Source organism: Pleurodeles waltl, chromosome 3_1 (assembly GCF_031143425.1).
Source record: "Pleurodeles waltl isolate 20211129_DDA chromosome 3_1, aPleWal1.hap1.20221129, whole genome shotgun sequence".
In the NCBI taxonomy this organism is placed as follows: Eukaryota; Metazoa; Chordata; class Amphibia; order Caudata; family Salamandridae; genus Pleurodeles; species Pleurodeles waltl.
Window position 1 is genome coordinate 171,507,988 of NC_090440.1, and position 19,429 is coordinate 171,527,416.

The following is a 19,429-nucleotide window of genomic DNA, read 5'->3' on the forward strand; positions in this document are numbered from 1 at the left end:
TATCACAATAAAGATATTATGTTAAGACTTTGAATAATAAATATATTGTGTGATTTCACAACCTTAGTAAACAGTCCTATCTGCTGATGCATTGACTAGTTCAGGCTGGGCAATGTCTTGACAAGTCCCTGTTACCATCGGTGTTTTTACCCAATACCATTCTGAGTCCAATGATCACAAGAGTAATACTTTAGGGAGAGTCTGGATAATTACATTACTTATAGAGCAGTGTTCAATCAATTGGTAATCCCATCAGTTTACAGAGTCACTACAGTATCTATTTATTCAGCCAAGATAGGTTTGATTTAGTCATTCTCCCTGTCCTGTAATTTTTCAGGCAATTAAATCCCTAAAACATACATCTATTCGGTGTAGCCTGCCTTTTGCTAGCTATCTGTACTAGTAGAGCCTAGCAAATTTTCTGACATTTACAAACTGGGTCTGAATAAATGGAACTAAGAGAGGCAACATATATGACAACAGTATAAGGCCCTCAAAACAGCATTTTGGGGGAATTATTGGCAATGATAGTATCTAGAAAATGTCAGATTACATAAAGCCTATATGCCCAAATAGAGGTTATGAAGTCACCAAGAAGCACTTTGTAATCACTTCTTTAAATAATTATTAGAAAACTCAGTATGTCTGACTTCTTATGTTAGTTGACCAACAAGAAATATTATCTGGCCTGGGTGATGACCCTTCAAGACGGGTTCTTGCTAAGTAACTGAACACGGGGACCCTGTAATGGCCTCAGGCCACCTGTAGAGGTAAGGTTATCGTCAATCGGGCCGAGGCTTACTCTCAACAAGCACCCTAGAAACAGTGGAGCTCTATAAATCAAGGAGTTTTTGAAAGAATAGCTTATTTTGAGCTCCATAGTGGCAGTCCTCATTCCCATAGTTTAAACAAATTGAAGATGGTAGTGCCCCGAGACAACCACAAGATCGCAGCATGGCTTTGCATTCCTGGTACCTCCTGAGGCAAGTGCTTTCATGTTGGGAGGCAGCCGAATGTGGTGCTGTTCTGGCGTTGTTGCTGGCAGGCGACCAGGTGCTGCAGCCTGGGAGGACCATCGTCCTGTAGTGGGGTCAAGGGAGATGTCAGCTCGCGGCTGAGATAGGCTTTTCATGTTGCAGCAGCCTCCCTCCATCAGACAAGCCAAAAGACTGTGCTACCTCTGATGCTTAAGACTATGTACATTGATGCTCCACATCGAATGTCAGCAACGCAACTTTTGAGAGTGGCCCTTGCATCTCCTGACTAGTCCTGCTACCAATAACTATCAAAGGAAGCCCTGACATCTACATATCCTTACCACTTCATCGATTTGCATGCTGCACTGGATCACAATTTTGCAACATTATGAGTCTTGCTACTGACTGTTTTATCTGTATAAAACAAACACACTGAAGCCTTGGTTATGGCGGCCACACTTGCCAACGCTCCAAAAACACCATTCTTAAAATAAATGTTGAGCTTGCAAAAATCAGATAAAACAGGAGGCCAACATGCACTAGGACCACTGCTACCTAATAAGGACGCCTGAAACATCATAATTTTCAAGCGCCATCGAACAAAGGAGAAATACAACTTTTACTGCAATAGTTAAGAAATCTGTCACTGCTGTGAGGCAAGTCTTTTTAAAAAACATACTGACGGATTGAACCATTCCCTACAAAACATAGAATCAAGAGTCAACCACACTGTGAATGATATGGCGGTATAGGTCTACCATCAACGTGAGCTATCCCTCAGGGTGGATGCTCTAGAAAAGTAGCAAAATTATTTTTCGGACTTGATGGACTTGTGTGTGTTTCATGATGGACTGTATGCTCCTGGCCTGGAACTTCCAAGAGACAGTTGACTAGATGGTTGTGGCTGATGCTTCAACCAATAAACCTTACCTGCTTGATCGTCATTGAAAAGCGTTGTGTTGTACAGTTCAGAGTTATAGTGATATGAATATTCATGACTATTGAAAGCTTTCCCTGATTGACAGCAAGGAATAGTCATCCTCAACTTGGGTTTTGAAGGAGAGGGAAGCTATTGATATTGCCGAGAACAATGATATATTTCCAAACCATGTCACTGGAACACACATGCCATTGTGCAGTGATCCAGGGTCAACAGTGAGTTGTGGGCTTGGTGTTTTAGAAGTAGGCCTGGCAAAATATTAAGTATGTCATATTAATCGGACTAATTTTGGTAATTTGTGTTACTCTTATGACAAAAATGACCAAACACTACCCGATTAAGCCTGTTTGCATAGGTTTGCGTAACTTCAGTCAAACATGCTTACCTGAGCACAGGAGCATAGTGCGAGTGACTGCTGGCTTCTGCTTTTCCAGTTCTGTTGCATTTAGCACTATTGTCTTAGTACAAAATGCATCCTCAGGTCCATTTTGGAATCAATAGTGTATTTTGCACTGAGGAAAATGACACTAAATGCAGGATTATACTCCTTGCATAATTTTGCTGTAATTTCATGTAATTACTGTACAGCAAATAAGGCAAGCTTCACTCACTTGAAAATGAAGAAATTAGAACAGCTATCAAGAATTTATCATGGAAGAGATGTGGTAAACCAGGAACCCTTGCAACATATGTGTGGTCCAGAATCCACTGCCATTCCGATTGGAATGACATTTTAGCCAACATCAACGCTATCACAGGAGACAAACGCCTTCTCTGTCCTACTAGCTTATTACTGGGTGACACCAGCAAATATAGGGGGTCATTCTGACACCGACCACAGGAGCACCGCCAACAGGCTGGCGGTGCTCCTAAGGGCATTCTGACCGCGGCGGTTCTGCCGCGGTCAGATGCGGGAAACCGGCGGTCTCCCGCCGGTTTCCCGCTGCCCTGCAGAATCCTCCATGGCGGCGGAGCGCGCTCTGCCGCCATGGGGATTCTGACACCCCCTACCGCCATCCTGTTCCTGGCGGGTCTCCCGCCAGGAACAGGATGGCGGTAGGGGGTGCCGCGGGGCCCCTGGGGGCCCCTGCAGTGCCCATGCCAATGGCATGGGCACTGCAGGGGCCCCCGTAAGAGGGCCCCACTCAGTATTTCAGTGTCTGCTATGCAGACACTGAAATACGCGACGGGTGCAACAGCACCCGTCGCACCTTCCCACTACGCCGGCTCAATTCTGAGCCGGCGTCCTCGTGGGAAGGTTGATTTGCCCTGGGCTGGCGGGCGGCCTTTTGGCGGCCGCCCGCCAGCCCAGGGCAAATCCCAAAATACCCTCCGCGGTCTTTAGACCGCGGAGCGGTATTTTGGTGGGGGAACTTCGGCGGGCGGCCTCCGCCGCCCGTCGAAGTTAGAATGACCCCCATAATGTGTAACCACTCACAACATTAACAAGCAAACTTAACAGCCATCTACTTCTAACTACTAGACCTACTGTAACGCACAGCCGGAAATTACAATTTACCTCACCATTATCAATGTGATAGGCGAAACTATGGACTAGTTACACAGTGGAAAAACTCTCAGCTTTAGTAAATGATAGAATGCAAAATTAGTAAACATATGGCTGACCTTCAAGAAATATATGACGAGGGACCGTCTCTGCCTGTAGAGGGAGTCTATCACACAAGCCAACCTTGTAGTGCAGGTATACTTTCTGTGGCATGTCACCCTCCTCTGAAAGGACCAATGATTGTAAAGAAATGTAATTATTTTAATTTATTGACCTTTTATTTTTTTCAAGCTCTCAAGATGTCCTGTATTATAGGTTACAAAATCTTGTCATCATTACGCTCCTACACCCTGTGTTTCTTATATTTTAATTGATTTATGACCATTGTCTCTGTTTCGATGAAACTGAAATAAAGTTGTTAAAATGTTATTTTGTATTGTTTTACAGTGCTCTGTGGAGAAATTATTGCAGGTAGCATGAAGTTGTCATATATTTATTAAGTGATGAGATACTTTCTTTGAATGTGGTATGTATTTTGGCACAGAGAATTAGGGCGGCATGACGTGTGCACCTTATCGGATGTAATAATTATTGCACAAGCTAAAATAAGATACCAAGGTGTTTGGAATTTATTGGTTGAGATAATCATTGCCTGTCCAACTTTTTGTAAACAAACCAAATGATCGACAGAATGAGGAACAAATCAAACATTCACCCACAGTCACAGATCTGGGTTTAATCCATCAATTATTTTGCTCTCCATGCCACCCCAGTTTGGACCCAGCCATATGCAAATCAATCTTTACCCTGTTCCCCATGAGAACAGTCCTGCCTGAATAGCCAGGACAGATCCTGGAAAACAAGACTGGAAACAAGCATCCTGGACCCACTTTCGGGATATCAGTCAGGCTAGCTTGAATCCAATCGCATAGTGAGCAGGGGACCCACGTCTGGGCACTTGGGGTGACAAAAGCAAACAAACCAAATGATGGACGGAATGCGGAACAAATCAAACATTCATCCCCAGTCACAGATCTGGGTTTAATCTATAATTTATTTTGCTCACCATGCCATTTTAGTTTTGAACCAGACACATGCAAATCAGTCTTGACCCTGTTCCCCATGGGAACAGTTCAGCCCGAACTACCAGGCCAGGTCCTCCCTAGACTAGAAACAAGCAACCTGAGACCAGTTTCGGGGTATCACCACTCATCAGCCAGGCTAGCTGGAATCCAGTGGCATAGTGAGCCCGGAACCCACGTCTGGGTATACACGGCGCACTTAGGGCAATAAAAGCAAACAAACCAGATGATGGACGGACAAATTAAACATTCATCCCCAGTCACAGATCTGGGTTTAATCTATCATTTCTTTTGCTCACAATGCCACCTTAGTTTTGAACCAGCCACATGCAAATCAGTCTTGACCCTGTTCCCCATGGGAACAGTTCAGCCCGAACTGCCAGGCCAGGTCCTCCCTAAACTAGAAACAAGCAACCTGAGACCAGTTTCGGGGTATCACCCCTCATCAGCCAGGCTAGCTTGAATCCAGTGGCATAGTGAGTCCAGGACCCACGTCTGGGTATACACGGTGCACTTAGGGCAATAAAAGCAAACAAACAAAATGATGGACGGGCAAATCAAATATTAATCACCAGTCACAAGTCTGGGTTTAATCCATCAATTATTTTGCTCACCACACCACACCACCCCACTTCTGACTTAGTAGCACTAACATGCCTTTTTTCCCCAGTTAATTTCCAGCAGGTTTTATCTGCTGAACGTTAAGGAAGAGTGCAAACTTTATCAGGGTGCAATAACCATCTTCGGACCGAGGGAAACATCACTTACAACAGGGTCATTACAACGCAATGCCTTTATCACGCATCCATTACCACGCAATGCCTTTACCACGCATTGCCTTTACCACACAAGTCTTTACCACGCACATCCATTTACCACACATATGCCTTTACCATGCATGCCTTTAAAATGAATAGTAAGTATATATCAGGTAAGTATTACCTACTGGCAGTCGCCAGTAAGTTATAGTAGGTCTTTATTTCCATAGATGGAGCATTATTTGGTGTGCTAATAACTTTGGCCCTGTTTGATGAATCTTCAAGAAACTTTCCCCCAAAAAAGTTTATCCACCTCAGCATCATCCTGGAAAGTTTTGGGGTGATCCATTAAGGGGGGACAGAGAAAAAGAGGGGTCCCAAAACGTAAAATCCCCATACATTTTCTATAGAATTCTTTAGATATGGCTACAGCAAAAACTGCTGAACGGAATTACACCACATTCGGCAAGAAGCTAGACCTTGGTCTGCAGAATGTGTTTTTGTTATTTGGTGTAAATCCATTCAGTAGATTTTGAGAAATGAAGGGTTGAATATAATTGTTTATTTGGACAGTGGTCCTGCTGCATCCCGTGAGAGGTGCAAATTAAAAATGGAGCCCTTGGGATTGGTCAAGAGGTAAATTTTTCCCATGAGTCTTCACACTCTGGTGGGAGTGAATTGCTCCCATGAGTTTCACAAGAGAGAGCACTGATTGGTTGGCTGTATGAATGTTAGAAATTAAATGATCGCCATTACTGTTTGTGTGAAAAAATTGAGGTGTTGTGAAAATTAAGGAAAAAAGCTGTATAAAGGGGCAGAAAAAAGACTTGCTGTCTAGATTTAGAGAGGAGATATCTATGGGATAACTACTAGTGATAAAATAAGTGGAGATTGTTTTTCACTATTTTTAGGATCTTTCTGGACTCTCGTGGGATCGTGAATAGTAAAAAGGGGTAGATGAGGTCTGAATACACTCCATAAGTAGACATGCATATTATGGTAATTGTTTTTGAGAGGAAGTGTGTAAGAGATAAGTACTGTGATGAGCAGATGGTTAATATCTATTTTCCCAAAAAGGTACGAATTCACAAGACTCTTGAGGGATCGTGAACAGTAGAAAGTAGTAGGTAATCTTTGAATGGACTTTAGTATGCAAACTTGCTACTGTAGGAAGGAGTATTACTTAAGATGGTTTTGTTAGAGTGTTCTATCTACATTCATCAGCTTTGTAAGTAGGGTATAGTCTCTTCCCAAACCCTTGTATGAACATCAATTATCAGAGAGAGGAGTGTTGACAGGAAGGATAGTCCCTGGACAGAGCATACCATGCACACCTGTCATCCAAAAGAGAGGTCTCAGTGGAGAGCCCAGTCTCTCTCCATACACCGTACTATGCACATCGATCACCTGAGACAGAGTTGTGACAGAAGAGGCAAGTCCATGTACACAGCCTAATATGCACATTTGTCATCTGAGGGAGAGGTCGGACAGGAAAGGCTAGTCCATGTACACACCCTACTATGCACAGCCATCATTTGAGACAGAGGTCTGACAGAAGAGATTAGACCATCTATACACCTTATTAACCACACCATCATCTGAGACAGAAGTCTCACTCGAGGAGCCAGTCTTTCTCCACACATCATACTATGCACATCCACCATCTGAGAGGTCTGGAAGGAGAAGGTAGTGCATGTTCCCACCTTACTATGCACAGCCTTCATCTGAGACAGAGGTCTGACAGAAGAGTCCAGTCTGTGTACACACTTTAATAAGTACACCCATCATCCAAGAGAGAGGACACCCAACCACACAATCCCATCATTTGAGAGAAAGGTCTGGAAGTAGAGGGCAATCCAAGTACACATCTTCCGACACGCACTCCTGTTATCTCAGAAAGAGATGTGGAAAGAGTCCATGCAGAAACCCTGTTATGCAATCATTTTATGTAAAAGAGAGGTCTGAAGGGAGAGGCCAGTCCCTCCATACTGTGTACACCCGTCATCTGAGACAGAGGTCTGTTTAGAGGGGCCTGTCTTTCCTCACACCTTACTACACACACCTGTCATGTAAGAGATAGGTCTCAGTGGAGAGGATACTCCGTCCCACATACTACTATTTTCCTACAATTTTGTTGTGATTCCACAAGAGTAGCTCACATGCTTCAGGGAGTGAAGCCTGCTGCATGTACATGTGCAATCTCATGAAGGCTCGAAAGACCTGAGGGGAAATTACTGTGCCTGCCATGAGGTATTTTACAATCCCTCAAGCATGTTGCGAGACTCACATGGAAAATTACTGGGTCTGCCATACAGTGTTTTACGATCCTGCGAGATTCATGCAAGATCATATGGGGAACTAAGAACAAAAGCTTAGGCTCAACCAATAGTTGCCATTCTTATTACATGGTTGAAGAAAGGCTGTGATATGAGTGGGTGCTGAATCAGGGATAGCTCAGATGGTTCTTGGTGGTTTGGAGGAAAAGTAAGCCTGTTGGAGTTGTGCTCAGCAGAAGTGACTGAACTGAGACAGAGTGGTGTCTTCAGCTGTATATAAGAAACTGCTCTAAGTTCAGGTAATTAAAAATATAGTTTATGAACTTTGTTGAGAAGTGTCAGTAAGTGCACCACTGTTGGTAAATTTATTCTATACAAGGTTTAGTGAGTCAAAAGCAGTTTATTGAGGTACATACTTATCAATAAAGGTTTTGAGAGATAGACTTTAGAATGTGGAATTAGATGATGTGTTAAAAAAAATGAAATGTTCAGTCTGTATGTAGTTGTAAGTAAAGGAGGCAGTGTTTCGGAAATTATAAAACCAAGCATCTGCAATCTGTTAATATAGGGCCTGTGTTTTTTTTTGCTAAAACATTTTTATTGAGTTTTGGTACCACACATTTGAGAGAAATGAACATTACACAATTGACACACAGACACTTCATTAGATATTTGAATATGCGACTCCAAAGCCTTTGGCTTTCCAACAATACATTCTCATTATATACGTGATCAACTTATTGGTGTCCCTTCAAACCATACACACAATAGTTCAACTGACTCAACCATTTGCCCCACACTCAGTTGTGCTTCTGTGGACACCCCCGGGCCTCATAACCTACTTGTTCCTGTCATGCACACCAGTCCACCCCCGCGCCACTCCGACAGCAAGGTGGGAGAAGGGGACATCCAGTGCGCTGCAATGTTTTGCTTAGCCACCAGGAGTGGCATGCCCAGGAATAATCTTTCAGCTCTCGTGCCCTCAGAGCCCTCCATCACCCCAAGTAGTATCAGCATCGGGGAGAGTGGTACCTCCCAGCCCAAGGTCTGGGTCAGTTCCTGTGTTACTCCAGTCCAATAGAGTATAATTACCGGGCATGCCCACACCATATGATAGAAGTCTGCAAGCTCATTGCCGCATTTAGGGCAGGAGGGATTGGGATGAAGGGCCGCTTTAAGCAGTCGAAGGGGTGTGAGGTAGGCAGTGTGCAGGTAATACGTCTGTACAAGCCATAGCCTAGAGGAAATAGCGAGCTCCCATGGGGCCATCAGAGCATCACGCCAGTCTTCTTCCTCCATGGGGCCTATCCACCCTTCCCACCGGTGCTTCAGATGCTCCAAAGTGTCAAGCGTGTTGATAATCAGCATGCAGTATATTTGGGAAATACCCCCGTACCCAAGGCTCCCCATAAGAAGTTTTGCCTCTAAGGGGCTAAATTCAGGCAATGCTTCTGAAAGTGAGATCTGGGCCTGGAGAGGATGCCTCAGCTGTAAGTATCTGTAAGATTAAGAGTGTGTGAGGTCGTATATGCTCTGGAGGTCTTGAAAGATGTGGATCTATGTCTCATAGTCGGGTAATGCCTATCCGGTCCCAGGCCCCGAACCCCCGAAGGGTCACCACCTCCCCAGAGGCCAGAGGTGGGGACTGTTGTGTAAATCTGTTGCCCCATCGTGTGTGTTGGAGTGCTGCCCTCCAGGCCAGGAAGACCTCTTTAGTTACTGGTGGAATAGATTCAGGCACTGGAGATCTATAGAGCACGGCCTATAAACACGGGAAACCCAGAATGGGTAGTTCAAACCTATAGGCCGTATCTGCCCACCCTACACTGAATCACTTGTTGATAACTGAGAGATGGGATGCTAAGTAGTATAAATAAAGACTGGACATTCCCAGCCCCCGTCGTAGGGACCTCGTAAGCAGTATTTGAATGTAATATGGGATGCGACCCATGCCACAGAAAAGCCCTCACCATGCTATCCAGAGCTCTGAAGCAAGCTTGGGGCAGATGAAGTGGTACGTTTTGGAAGACATATAGGAAGCGGGAAAGAAGCATGATCTTAAACAGAGCTATGCGCCCATCTCATTTAACGGAAGAGATTGCCAACGGGTGAAGTCAGTCATAGGCTTTCAAACCAGGAGCTGGAGATTGACAGTCCAAGTGAGCTCTGTGTGCAGTGTGACCCATATACCCAGGTACTTGAAGCTAAGATATGAATGGGAATATTCATCTGCCAGTCAAAGCAGTCTCTTGATGGGCTGAGAGGAATCAGTACTGATTTAACTGGGTTCACCATAAGGCCCGATGCAGTTGCAAACCTGTGTAGCAGGTGAAGGCAGTGGGGGCCGCTGCATGAGGAGTCCGCTAGATCTGCGTACAAGTCTATACACTCCTTTTGGGCCATGCGCACCCATTAAATTGTGTATCCGTTCGGATAGGATGGGCCAATGGTTCAACTGCCAATGCAAAAAGGAGTCGTGATAGAGGACAGCCCTGCCTAGTTCCTCGCCGTATCGAAAAGGCTGTTGATAGGACCCTGTTAACCTGCACTCCAGCCATCAGCACAGAGTACAACACTTTCACTATGGCACAAAACCTAGGTCCTAGATCCACTTGCGCTAATACTAATTGAATATATTGCCAATCCACTGTGTCATATGCTTTTTCAAAATCAATTAAAAGCAATGCCAGGTCTCCTGGTAGTCGATGGCAGAAGGCCAATGCCACATGAAGTCTACAAAGGCAATATTTTGTGCTATGTGATGGAATAAAGCCACATTGATCTCGGTGAATTAGTAAAGACTGTTTTAAGGCTGTTGGCTAATATGGTCACGAAGATTTTAACTTCTCCATTAGGGAGTGATATTGGACGGTACTCTTTACATGACGTCGAAGGCAGCTGCGTTTTAGGAATAAGTACTATTGTAGCTCAATCCATCTCCGGGGGGAAGCTTCCCACCTGGCACACCTTGCAATATAATGATAGCAGATGGGGTGTGAGAATTTCACAGAATCGAGTATCGTATTCCATAGGAAAGCCATCGGGCCCTGGGGTCTTTCTGGACGCTAATCTGGACACACTTCTCCGATCTCCACATCCGTGAGAGGTTCATCTAGGACCCAGAACTCCTCGAGGGACAAATGAGGAAGGTGAAGCGTCTCTGGATAGTGACTGAGGGAGGGTGAGCTTTGTCACGCTGGAGGTGCGTACCAGCATTCATAGTATTGGGCAAAGGCCTAGGTGATCTCTGGAAGAGTGCGCCTCTACACACAACTGTTGTCAATTATCTCAGGTATGATTCTCGTGGCATGATGGTGTGAGGCTAACCAATACAGGAGTTTTCCATTTTTGGTCTCCCACCTGTAGACCCGAGCCACAGTGGCCCTCCACAATTGCTTGGCAGCCTCCATTGAGCACTGGTATATCTCCTTGTGGACCAGGCTCAGTTGGTGGGAGGTCTGTTCCTGAGGATTAGATGTAAAAGTTCTCTCCAGTTGGAGGGCTCATGCCTGCAGCTGGGTGATTGGCCATCGATCAGGAGCAAGGCCTCCCTGCATCTCTCGGGCGAAACCACCCTTTGCTCTTGATGCACGCTCCAGGCCCTTCCATGACAGTCACATGTGCTGGTCCCCAATGTCATACAGTTGAGGGCTGAAAGTGGTTGTGGAGAGGTCTGCAAACAGGATCAGAGCATCTATGGCGGCTAAAGTACCAGATATATAACGGATTACAGGGGTTTAAAAATGGAGCTCTAGCAAACTGCGTCCGCCATGTTGGCCGCCTAGGCTACGCCCCAGGCCTGCTGTTTTTATTACTTTAGGAAAGGTGTGTAAAGAGGAATGTGTTACTTTACAAACTGTTATGGAATCATGTTTGAAGGCATGTTATAATTTAATTGTGGATAGAAAAATGTAATGTTTGAGGCTGTGGAATTTCTTAACAGAAAGGAACATAGAGTTAGTGGTTCAGTACATATAAATATGTGATTGTAGGTGACAATTGTAGAAATAGGGAGAGAATGTAGTAATGTAGCACTGTTATCAATTAGTGATCAGTATGAAACTTTATTTTTCTTTATTATTTTGCCTTTTTTCAGGGAAAGATTGGAAAACAGAAGCTCTGAAAAACAAAAGTGTCAAGTCACACAATATATGGAGCAGTTAATTTTTTTTTTTATTTTGTAAGAAAGATGAAACTGGAACTGAGTAGAAAGTCAGGAACAAATGTAATTGCACAAATTATGTTATTGTTACTGCCTTCTACGACATTTATACCCTCGGAGAAACTTGTTCTGTGTAGCTCTACTTGTTTTGGATGATAACATGATCTGCTTACTTAAGCAGAATAAAGTGCATTATTTATATAAAAGGGTTGTTATCCTCTTGAGCAGAGTGAGTACCTGGGGAGAAGATGTAGCTGAATGAGCTAAGTTTGTCTTAGCTATCCTTTTAGAATGACTGCATCTATAATACTTCTACATTCCTGTAAAGGATGTAACACACTGGTTGTTTCTAGTTTCCCCACTGAACACCTTCGTGCATATTATTTAACAGACTGTTTTGCCCCTTACCTGCCAGATAAAGACTATTAAATGAAATATTGTTTGGCACTCTGAGGTGGATGAAACAAAGGAAAAGAAGATCTACCTCCATCAAATCCAGTAGGCACATGCAGCAAAGGAGGAGGAGGCATTACTGCCTTGTATTGAGAGGGATGAAAACATGTAAGTAGTCTGATATTTAGTTTTTTTGCACTGTTGTTTTTGTAGTTTACTAATGTTGTTATTGTTTGTTATGTTGTTAAATTGTTGTTTTAATAAAATATTTAAAGTTACTGGTGATTTCTGTCCTCAATAGCTTTTAAAGATTTGACAATTATTAAAATCTTCTAATGTTGACTTAAAGTGGTAGTTCATTCTTCAAGAACTGTAACTGTTCTGCTGCATGTATATGTGTAAGGCACTGTAGAGAGATTACTGCTTCTTCACACTTTATAAGAACATTTTTTATGCAAGAGGTAGGTTTTGATACAGAGGCAAATGCATTCTCATAGTATACCAGACACTGCTGTCTCCTGGTGGAGAGGACATATTTTTGCACCTTTAGTATATATGCTTGACAATCTGGAGAAATGTTTCAATGCAGAGCTCTGTCTTTGTGTACACCGTACTACACATATAAGGAGATGTCTGAGAGAGAGGTGAGCGCTTCCTTATATTCAATTGTGCACACTGGTTGTGCAAGACACAGTTGTCAACAGAGAGGATACTTCATTTTACACTCTACTAATGACATTCATTATCATGAAGAGCGGTATGAGCAGAGGCAGCAATCCCTACCTACAGCATGTTTTGCACATGTGTTATTCTGGGAAGATGTCTCAGCTGAGAGGGCAGTGAGTTTTTATATCATAGTCACTATAGTTGTTATGCAAGATATATACTTATGAGCATTCATTCAACTCCATACTTTACTTGCACTTGTTTTATAAAGGGGAGAAGTGTGACCACAAAAGTAAGCCACTTTACTTTTCACACTCTAATTAGCACAAACATTATCCAAGAGACATATCACAGGTGAGAGGCCAGTCTCTCTATGCACTATACTTCGCAGAGTTATCAGGGACTTGTCTCTGGAAACAAGGCAATTTCTTCCCAAGGCCTACTATGCAAACCTGTCACCATGAGAAAAGGTCTGAGTAGAGAGATACATTTCTCTCAAACCCTACTAGAGGCACCTCTTGCCCTGGTACGATATGTTAGCAGAGAAATAATTTCCTTCCCAGAGAGCAGTACGTATCAGTGTTGCTCTAAGGAGAGGTATGAGGCCAGAGGCCACTGGCTCACTATATTGTACTGTATATCCAAGTTGGCCTGGAGATAGGTTGTAATGCAGAAAATAAAGTTTCCCTACATTCTAAAGTTTATTTCTGTCATGCTGGGGAGAGCTGTGAGTCGACAGGGTTGATGATGGACAGGGATGATGACACTAAAGAATATGGTTATTTCCCTGTGGAGAGATGTCAGTAGGAAGGCTGGTACTTGTTATACTTAGTATCGAATAGTGAGGTGTTTCATGTGAGGTGACTACCATCCCCAACTTACTATGCATGCTACTGAGCCTGGGAAAAGTATGAATAGAGAGGTAGCGTCTCTTAACAACCTACTCTACACACTAGTTATTTTAATGCAAAGTCTCAGTAGAGAGGCCAGTCTCTCCACATAGTCTAGTGGTGGAATTATAAAAGATAAATATTGCAATGAAGAAAAAAGTAAACTTTTCTCTCAAATGTTTTTACAATGTTGTGAGAGTCTTGCAGGATCACAGGGGAAAAAAGTGGGGGGTAGCGAAAATCTGGTGCGCATAAAATATACCTATTACAACAGGATATGTTCAGTGAACATGCAAATCCGATAAGAAAAGTATGGCTTTGCACGATGCTCATGAATGCAAATGCTACTCCCATTATTGAGCGCAGAAGACTGTGTGCCTGACTCTTGCGAGAGTGTCCCACGAAAGTCATCAAGAAGGGAAAAAATGGGTAAATTCTATTAACAACATACATAATAAAAGTATAGCGTAGCTCTGAAGTGTTTGTTCAAGTAACATTTTGAACAACTGTTTTTGTTTGTGTTTTTTAACATTTGTAAATTTTTTGTTCTTTTTTTAAAGGGATAGAACAAAAACAAGAAACTGGGAGTAAAAAAAAAAATCATCTCATTTAAAATAAAGAGGAGAAAAACATAGAATAAAATGTAACAAATAAGCTACTGCCTAGGTGGGCAATTATTATCCTGTACAAGCGTGTCCTGTGCAGCCCTGCTTGTCTCCGAAGAATATATAATCTCCTTGCCTAAGCAGAAAAAATGGGCTTTGTTAAGATAAGTAGGGTTGCTATCTGCTTGAGCAGTGAGTACCTGGGCAGGCAGTGTCACCTGGTTGAAAAGATGTGGACATCCCTGATGAGCTATCAAGCTTTGCAGCACCGGTTAACTCAGCCCAAGCAAGGCGTTCAGGGTGCATAGCTTTCAAATGTCTCCACATCCCAGTGGTACTCATGGAATATTGCTTGTTGCAGCAGCCCCAAATTAACTCTTTTTTCCATATCTTACAAATGACATATTTGTCAGATACTTTTTTCGCACCAGGACTCATCTGAAAAAAATGTCCAGACCAAGGACTCCTTTGGTGGCTGACAGGGCTGACTTGCAGGAACAAGAGCAAGGTTCTCATCTGAATTAGATGATAACATTCTGATTACAGACAATCAAAAAAGTCAGAGAGGTAGCCAAAAAGGTGTAATCAGAGGATAAATCAATAAGCAAAGGATGCAAGATGGAAGAAATCTTTCTTTGCTAAATAAATACATCCATATGAACCAATCACAATCCTTCCTTGGAAGTCTTTCCACTCCTGCGCATCTTGCGGGTGTCTCGAGAGAGGTCAGCAAGATTGTAAAAAACAGAGAACTTTCTTAATATCTCAAATGTGACAATACAACTGTTTTTGTATTTAAAACAACACTTCTCATGTCTTACTTCCTTCAAAACTACAAAGATGCACTGTTTGGAACCTAATTCCGAATGTACGATCACATCAAAGGATCATTAGAGCCAGACAGGAAGTACAGCCCCCTCGTAGTCCACACAGGAGATTGTGTGTTCAGCACTCGTGATTGTCTCACGAGAGCCGTAAGTTTGTAAACAAAAGAATAAATACAATAAACATACTGTACTAACTTTATTATTAAAGATTTGTGTTAAAAAATAACTGACCACATGAAAAAGATATCTGTACAATAGATTAGAACGAAATTTGTAAGTTCTACACTCTTGCAAGTCACCTGTGAGCCTCCTGCGTGAGCAATCACACACAAAAGTGCAAGTACATAGTGAAAACACACTGGCCCATATTTATACTTTTTTAGCGCCGCATTTGTGTCATTTTTTGACGCAAAAGCGGTGCAAACTTACAAAATACAATATAATATATATATATATGGGCCACAGTTTACAGTATAGGAAAAACTGGTTGGTGTCTTTTTGAAATATAAATATGATGTTCAAATAAAGATAGATACAAAGACTATGAAAACGTATGCTGGGATTATTTCTGAATATGTTAGCTACAACAACTAAGAAGCTGAATATTCTAAGCACAAACACTGTTGAAGTAGTTAGTTTCTAAGTATTTCTAACTACATTTTATTTTTTTAAACCCTTTAAAATTCACTAGAAAAAAAACAAAGGTTAAGGTAATGTTATAGTTAAGTGTAATAGAAATATGAGGTTTTCAATTTAAAAAAACCCTTAGAAATTCACTAAAAAACAAAGCTTAAAATGATGTTATAGTTAGGTGAACTTTTCAGTGACAACGTTAATGTTTTGAACTAAAAAAAGACTAAAATTCAGCAGTTATAGTTAGCAGCACGTCCCCTCCATGCACCTCGTATGACCTCACATGACATTACTCATGAGATGTTCTATGCTGTCATTTATGACATCACTAATGACATCTCATATGACACCAACCAAGCTTTGTTTTCCCGCATATTGTTGTGTAAATTGTATAAATTGCTATGTCTTTACACATACTGTAGTTCAATTTCACAATCAACCACAGATATATAGTAAACCCTCTCTGAGTATAGTGTTCAGTCTGCATACAACTGTTCAGAGGAAGCCAAAATAGTGAATGACAATTCCAAAACAAATGCTCTACTATGGATAGCTTTTATCTGTATCAAACCCATGCTAAACATTGAACCTATATTAAGAAATGAAGTTGAAATCAGTAGAGAACTGACTACTGTAAACAGTGTTTACTCTATGGAGAGAGTTCTCCCTATACCACACTGCTTGCAAACAGTGAAACTCTCATGAGAAATACAGCAGAAAGTATTTGAAAATAAACTACTAAGAACGGTGCACATTCTATGCAATAGTTGTAAAAAACATTATTTGCTAAAAATAAACAAGATCTTCATACTGTGACCTTCATACTGCGTACATAGGTTAGTACCCGGTGCACACAATCTTCCATGTTAGGTATACATTTTATCTCTGACAACTCAAGGCTGCTTGCAAAAGTTAGTATCTGCTATGTAGAAGCTTTCGCCTGTTGGAATATTTTTCTGCAGAAATAAATAGTTGTGTGGAGCATAAGCAATGCAAGTCAACTGTCATTGCAAACAGAGTTACTCATGAATGCTAACATTTATAATGTGTTCAATACCTCTAAACAGCTATGGTGCATTAGGAGCACATGGATTTTGTAAAGACTTACACCCATTAGCTACACCCAAGCTGTACAAAAGTACGTAGGATTAATATGGTGATTACTTGCCACTTTGTAAACTGTAAAACTAACTAGCACACTTATTGGATGATGTCATCAGTGATGTCATTTGAGATGTCATAAATGATGTGATACAACATCATAAGTGATGTCATATGTGAGGTCATAAGCAGTGCACGGCGGGAGTGCAAGCTATTGTTAGTTCTGCTAACTATAAGTGGTGAATTACTGTGTTTTTTTTGTTCAAAATATTAACATTGTCATTGAGAAATTCATTTAACTATAACATTACCTCAACCTTTGTTTTTTTCATTAAAAAAATGTATATTTTGTTTTGCCAATTACTTTGGCTCTGTTTGATGAATCTTAAGGAAATTTTCAAAACGTATACATCGGTCAGTTCAGCTGCCATCTTAAAAGATTTGGGGAGATCCATCAAGTGGGGCAGAGACAAATGGGGGTCCTAAAATGTGTTTTCTTCATTCATTTTTCCATTTGGTCTTTAGACACGCCTACAGCCCAAACTGCTGAACGGAATTACAACAATTCAGGCAGGAAGCTAGATCTTGTACCTCTTGTGATTAATTGTGAGTCTGTTAAGTAGTTTTGGAGTTATTTAAGGTTAAAAAGATATATATCTAGGGATGCTGATATTCCACAGATCCATAGGATCTGCGGATCTGGGGGGGAAAGCAAGACCCTGATTGGCTTTCAGCAACCTGTCAGAAAAGTTGCAGCCGCCATTATGTTTGTTGCATCGGTTGAGGGGTGGGAAAAGAAGAGTGCAAAAACACATAAGGGGTCAGGATATAGGTATCCTGACCCCATAGGACACAAAGAGGGGCCAGGGATCCTTCGGGGGCAAAAAATTGCTGATTTTTCTATTTTTCATCCGATCCGTTTATCCATTCAGTGGAACAGGTGATTTGGAGAAAACTTGAAGGGAAAAAACACCCAGTGCATCCAACCTCATGCCTGGATTTGAGTGCATGCAGGAGAGCTGGCTGCTGAGCATGGCTATTGGTCAGGACCTGCTGCCAACACCTGCTGCACATGGGCAAAGGCTGTGCGTGTTGCTGGTTATATTTACGTGTGCATGCTAAAAAAAAGCATAGAAATTCACTGGAAAAAAAACAAAAATTACAGGGACATTATAGTTGGGTTCTGAATTTACTTGCACAAAACCACAGAAATTCAGCAGTTATAATGAACTCAAGTGACTATAATTTGCGCCCTAAGGTAACTGAGGTGCCTTCGCCATGCAGAGCTAATTACTCCGCATGTTATATCATTGCTGACACCATCTATGGAATCCTTGATATTGTCACTGCATCATTTGCAATAAAATTATTGATGAGAAAACTGTGCATGGCGAGGGCGCGAGTTATAGTTACTTTAGGGTGCAAGTTATAGTTAATTGAATTTAAATCTAACTTCTGAATTTCTATGGTTTTGTACAAGTACATGTAGAACCTAACTATACCATCCCTGTAACCTTTGGTTTCTTCAGTGAATATATATATATATATATATAATTGCATTGTAATGGCATGCATTGTTCAGTCATGCATCCCGCCCTGGTAATAGTGATAATGGTGATCAGAGGTTGCAGTTTCCTGGTGCATGCATAATTGAGGCCTTATTTTAGTGAATAGGAAAGCAATATTTGTTTTGGAAAATAGGTGTTAGTTACACTGTCTTTTTTTAATTACAAAATTATTTACTTAGTTTAAAGTAAAAACTTTGAAACATCTTTCAAACTCTTTTCACAGCTAATAAACAAATGTTTCACAAATGTGAGCCTATTTTTCTACAATTTGGACAGAATACAATTTAAAATTCTGATTTTGTTCAAAGTTCAAATCTGATTTCAGTATTTCAGCAAATGCACAAGACTTTCCTCCTATTGAACAGCCTATCTACACCCAGACAGAGAAGATATAAAATAATATTGTTATATGGTTCTTACTATGATAATAGTACTGTGTATTACAACAACAGAACTTTGGAATGTGGGAGACTGAATCCGTCCACATAGTCAGAATCTGTTGACTCAAATCCTGGATAGCTCATAATGCCTCACCTGAGCCCCTAAACCAACCAGGATGGAAGGTGATTATGGCAACCTAAATATGACACTCTGACTCTCCAGGGAAGTCGTGAAAACAGATCTTACCCTTTAGTGGTATTACTCATGCATGCCTAAGCGAGAAACAAAAGAGATGCAAGATACGTTTTCAATGCATTTCCTAAAACAGTCACAATCTAGCATATAGTGAATGAGTGGGGATAATTAGGCAGATGAAACAAAGCAAAGTAATCAGCATTATAAACATGGTAGTGAAGATAAACAATCCAACAGTGATAAATGTGATTCTAGATGTTATAGTGGTTCTAGAAGTTCCTATTTAGCCTTACGTCTGTACTTGAGAGCATAGCAGTTGTATCCTTCTGCTTTGCCCGATATAAGGGAGTAGCCCCAGCCCAATACCTAAAGACTGTGTCAGGAGTCAGCCTGCAGTGTAAATGTCAATACTCTCAGGCTGGTAGATTAGCACCAGCTGAACAGCATTTCAAACAGCATTCGTCCCAG

The 19,429-nt window shown here is 41.7% G+C and overlaps 1 protein-coding gene across 1 annotated transcript in view; it reads right to left on the reverse strand.

Moving 5' to 3' along the window:
* The window catches only part of LOC138283890 (aquaporin-9-like), a 141,241-nt gene that overhangs the window by 41,068 nt on the left and 80,744 nt on the right, over positions 1 to 19,429 (reverse strand). The gene's annotated exons all lie outside the window — the stretch shown is intronic.